The sequence below is a fragment of the Balaenoptera acutorostrata genome, chromosome 2, assembly GCF_949987535.1.
Source record: "Balaenoptera acutorostrata chromosome 2, mBalAcu1.1, whole genome shotgun sequence".
Lineage (NCBI taxonomy): Eukaryota > Metazoa > Chordata > Mammalia > Artiodactyla > Balaenopteridae > Balaenoptera > Balaenoptera acutorostrata.
The window spans coordinates 107,661,727-107,667,447 of NC_080065.1; positions in this window are offsets into that span (position 1 = coordinate 107,661,727).

A 5,721-nucleotide genomic window follows, 5' to 3' on the forward strand; every position below is an offset into this window, starting at 1 on the left:
ATCTACTCTCTGTTTCTATAAGTTTGACATTTTTAGATTCCACTTATAAGTGAGATCATACGGTATTTATTTTTGTCTGACTTGCACCTAGAGTAGTGTCCTAAAGCTTCATCCATGTTGTTGCAAATGGCAGAATTTCCTTCTTTTTTATACCTGAATAATATTTGAGTTATATATATATATATATATATATATATTTATTTATTTATTTATTTATATTTATATATTATATCACACTCTTTAACCATTTCTTGCTTGATAGCCATGTTTTGGCTATTGTGAGTAATGCTACAATGAACATGAGAGTGTTTTGGGAGTGTACTATCTCTTTGAGATAGTGATTTCATTTCCTTTGGATATATACCCAGAAATGGGATTGCTGGATCATATAGTAATTCTACTTTTAATTTTTTTGAAACCTCCATACTGTTTTCCACACTGGTTTTACCAATGCAGGTTTTACATTCCTACCAACAGTACACAAGGGTTCCCTTTTCTCCACATCCTTCCCAGCATTTGTTATTTCTTGTGATTTTGATAATAGCCATTCTAAACCAGGAATTTATACTTTAAAAAAAACCGATGATTAATATGTTTTTCAGTTTTGGAAGTTTCTAATGTTACATCCAGAAACTCAGAGATTCTCTCTTTAGCCATATCCAGTCTACTATTGAGCCCATCAAAAGTATCCTTCATGGCTCTACTCTGTTTTTTGATCTCCAGCATTTCATTTTTGTTCTTTCTTAGAATTCCCATCTCTCTTATTACATCATTTATCTTGCACATTAACTACTTTTTCCATTAAAACCCTTAGCATATTAATAATATGTTTTTTAAAATTTCTGGTTTGATAATTAAAACATTCTTGCCATATTTAACTCTGGTTCTCATGCTCGTTCAGTCTCTTTAAACTGTTTTTGCCTTTTAGTATGCCTTGTAACTTTTGTGGAAAGGTGGACATAATGTACTGAGTAAAAGGGTAATTGGCCTTTAGTATTGTAGTGGTAAGATGTGGGTGGAGGGAAAACATTCTGTAGTCCTATGATTAGGTTTTAGGCTTTTGATAAGCCTGTGCTTCTGGACTGTGAACTTCATCAGTACTTCTCTATATCCACCCCCCCAACACACACACACTACTTTAGGTGGGACAAGATGGCTAAAAGAAGCTAGGAGTTGGATATTTCCTTTTACCCATATGTGGAAAGCTAGAGCTGTCTGGAATTGGCTATTTCCTTCCTTCCAGGTAGGTTAGATTCTAATAAAACCCTAGTAGGTTAGGTTCTGGTAGAATAATCTCTCCTAAGGACAGGCCTTGTAAGAACAGAATGCTCTGGAGTATTTTTAAATTGTTCTTTTTCCCCTCTCCTTGCTGGAAGCATGAGGAGATTTTTCTCAGATATTCACTATGAGAACCTGGTCAAGCCCGGAAGGTCAAACTCCAAGTGTGAGGGCCTCCCCATGACTGTTCCCCCTGAAGCTTTTAACTCAGGTTTATCCACAGTGAGCTTCAACATTTCATCAATTACAGTTTAGGTTTTCCTATCCGGTGCTGATTCCTGCAAAGGTTACTGCTCAGGGGTTTCCGTTCAAATAGGTGTGAGTCTCTATATTTGCCTGTTTGGAGGGCAGTGGTTCGTTCTGTGAACTCACTTCTCTGATATATCTAAGAAGAGTTGTTGATATTTTAGTTTAACAGATTTTTACTTGTTGGGACAGATTTGTGACTTCTGAACTCCTTCCATGCCAGGCTGGAAACTGGAAGTGGTACAATTAATTTTAATAATTTATTTCATTGAATCAAATATATCCAAGACATTATCATTTCAACCTGTACCACTCGCCTCATTTTAAGTGCTCAGTAATCACATGTGACTAGTGACTCCTGTATTGGGCAGCGGTACTAGAAACCCCTATACTCATGCTCAGTTCAAGAGTTACCGTGGGAGAAGAATTATGAAAGATGACCTCATTCTCTAAAGTGGTGCCCTCCTGAGGTATTTTAAGTATAATTTTGACTATGAGTACTTTGATCATATCTGCTAAATTTATATTCCAGTCCTGTGAAAGGTGTGAAACATTTCTGGGAGTGGCAGACCCATGAAAGTGACATTTATGATGCATTTTGTAGAATGGATGAGACTTAAGAACCCAGAAATCACAGAAATGGAATTGGTAGAAATAACAGCATGAGTAAAACTACCAGAGCAGAAGAATGTCAGGAGTATACAGTGAAAAGAGATGCTTCCATCTGTCTGCATCTAATCTACCTCTATAACCCCAGTATAGGTGATCCTCACATATGGGAACATTTTGCTTCCAGAGTGCACTTTCACTTAGCCTGTTTCATCAGAAGATCAAAACCCATTATTGTCAATTTGAGAGTATACAGCATGTGTTTCCCAAGAGTTCCAGAGGTAGATAACCATTTTACTTAGAGTGGAAAAAGCACATCAGTGAATAAAAGGAAGAGATCATTTAATCTAAGGAAACTTTAACAAGTTAGCCTCTTGGCTTGGCTTTTGGGAATTTAAAAGTCTTGTTAATTATACTAAATTTCAAACCAATGTTTGAATTCAAAGTTAAGCCCTTTATTTCAGGGGTCCCCAACCCCCGGGCTGTGGACCGGCCTGTTAGGAACGGGGCCGCACAGCAGGAGGTGAGTGGCAGGAGAGTGAAGCTTCATCTGCCCTCCCCATCGCTCCCCATCGCTCGCATTGCCGCCTGAACCATCCCCCCACCACCCGTCCGTGGAAAAATTGTCTTCCATGAAACTGGTCCCGGGTGCCAAAAAGGTTGCACCGCTGCTTTATTTGACATAATGTTGAAAACTTTTATGTTGCTTTGTTTGGGATATAGAATGACTAGAAACAAAGTGGTGAAGATGTTATTAGTAGCCCTTTAAAACTTTCAACTTTCGTGGTGTGTGCTCTTACATGTTTCTTTCCTAAGTGTTTTCCTTTTGGTAAAGAATCAGGCTCTAATTTACAGATGCCACAGATGAAAAACATTCTTCAGCTGGAGTCTAGCAATTTAAAAATTGCTAACTGATTGTGTAAATATTTGTTTCTCACATTACCAGTGTATACATTTTAAGGAGGCAAGGTTTGTACATGCAACGACAACACAACAACAAAAACCTCTTGTGCAAATACTATAATGCATCAGTTCAGGGCTATGCATTTATAGGATTGAGTTAACTGTGTGTAGTTCAATGTAATGCTTCTTACATTTCTATATCGGTAATACCCACATTTTGGACAGCTTCTGTCATATATGAGACATAGAGGGGGAAACTTCGTTTATGCTAAAGTAATATTTTTGTATAATGATAGAAGTTACTGAAATCATCTCTTTATTGTCATTTATAAAACAAATACTGTCCAATCTCTGACTTCCTCTCAGTCCAGAGAGATTTCTTCAATATATCTTTTCATTTAAATATAGTTCTTCATGTTGGAACCAAAGGTACTATTAACACAGGACTTGAGGTGAAGATGAGAAGGAGAATGGTGAGCAAAAGATGGTCATAATTTTTTTCAAGTTAATTCCAGAAATACTTGCAAAGCACCACTTATGTTCCACTCTCTGCAACTATAAAAGAGCGCCTTTGACCTCTAGGTATTCACAGTCTAGCAAGGACAGACAAGAAAACACATACTTAAATTATAAAAGTATAAAAACAGTGCTTTGGAGGCAGAGAGAATCAAGGGTTTTGCTGCAGAGAAGATGATATCTGGGTCGAGACTTAATGTGTTGTAGGAGTTCCTGTAGCTTACAATGATGGTGGAAAGGGGTGAGAATTCTTGAGACAGGCAATAACAGTTTTCTTTGGAGAATCTTAACTAGATCACACTTTAACTTGGACAGAATTTGGGAATAAGGCAGGGTCTGATTTGAAGAAAGAAGGTAGAATAGAGAAGCAAAGTAGGATGAGAATCAAAGACCTATTTCAGGGTCATTAACAGTGGTGGATTTGGGAGAACAAACAGAATGTAGTGGTGTCTAGAGAGAGTCCCAAGGGGCATTGCTAAGTGAAAACAGATCAGTTTTTGTGTCTATGGGTAGGGAGAAAGCTGCAAAAGTGGGCAAAAAGGAGTAATTTATGAGACTTTAGACAACTTAGTTTTCTCAGGAAAATAGAAGGGGTTTTGGATAATTGCAATGCAGAGTATAAGCTGAGGAGTAGTAGGTGAATTTGAAAAGTTGGCAAAGCTAAAATCATAAAGGACCGTAGATGTCATGCTAAATCACTGAGATCATATCTGTTGGTTAATGAAAAGTTTATGGGCAGTTTTGCTTTTTGGAAAACCACTCTGGTTTTACTGTGGAAGGTGATTTGAAGGAGGGTAAGGCTGGAAGCGGGTGGACAGGTCAGGGATCTAATTTGATAGCTCTAGTGAGACATGATGAGACTGGAATTCTGGTAGGAGGGTTGCAAAGGAGGTGGGTGGATTCAGGAAATGTTGTGATGCCAAAAAAAGAAAAAATAGATCTTAGAGACTAATAGGTTAGAAATTTGTGAGTGTGCTAAATGTGTTCATTGCTAAGGAAATGGTCTCCTATTATACAATCAGTGTGAAAGACATCAGGCTCACTGAAAATTTGGATTTCAAATGGCATGAATTTATTATATTTTAAGAGATCAAGAACACATCAAATAAATTCTGTAATAGATCTTTAATCAGAGTACACAACTGCTATTAATTTTTTTCATCCACCTATTAAATTTTAGCTTTTAATGGGTAGGGCTTGATGCTTGCTTTATGTTGATAGACTCAATTTTTAAAAGGTATTGATATGTGGAGGGGCCATGTCATGGAAATCTGGGGATAGGAGCTGCTTTTGTAAGGCAGGGTGGTCAACTTCATTGAAATAAGTAGAAGCAATCTGCTTTCTTTCTGTAATTAACATTTCTTTTTCATGCAGTGTCCATCCTTTCTCTTATGATTATGTAAAATGGACTGGACGCCATTTTTTCTTTTGAGCAACGTGATGACAAATGAAATTGACCTAGATGCTCTGCATCCAAAAAGACCTTTAGGGAGCCAGGTGTGATGCCTTGTAGGGAGCAGAGGGCTTTTGCTGTCCATTTCTCTTGGCATCTACAGCTGTATAGAATGTAGCCACGGCGATTAAGCAGGGCTGAGGGAATTGTGAATAATCCCAGGAGTGCAGTTGCTCTAGAATAAAAAGGAGCAAGTTTGGCGATCTCATTTAAATAATAGTTATTTCTCACATGGATGGCAATTTTGTTAAAGCTTATGAGAGCCGTAGTGCAAGTGGGGTTCAAAGTGAAGCGACCCAGTTTTCCAGATCAACAAACAGCTGGAACAAGTGACTTGAACTCTTTCTCTTCGATCTATACGTAAGCCTGTTTGTGCTAAGCCTGGGGAAAAAGGAGTAGTGTTAGCACAGCATTTCAAAAAACAATTGGATTCAAAACCTGACAGATATGGATTTAAATCTCAATTTATTATTTGCTCACAGTATGATGCTGAGGAATTTACCTTACCTTTACCTTATGGAGATCATGGTATCAACCTCTCACTTTTTTGGGGGTGGAGGGGCTTGTTGTTGAGGTATTTTTGAAGCCAATCCAGACATTGTATAATCTCCTATATACTTCAGTATCTGTATTATATATAAAGTATATATTTCTAAAATGTAGGGACATTTTCTCATATTTGCACAATGCAACCATCACACCTACCAAAATTATTT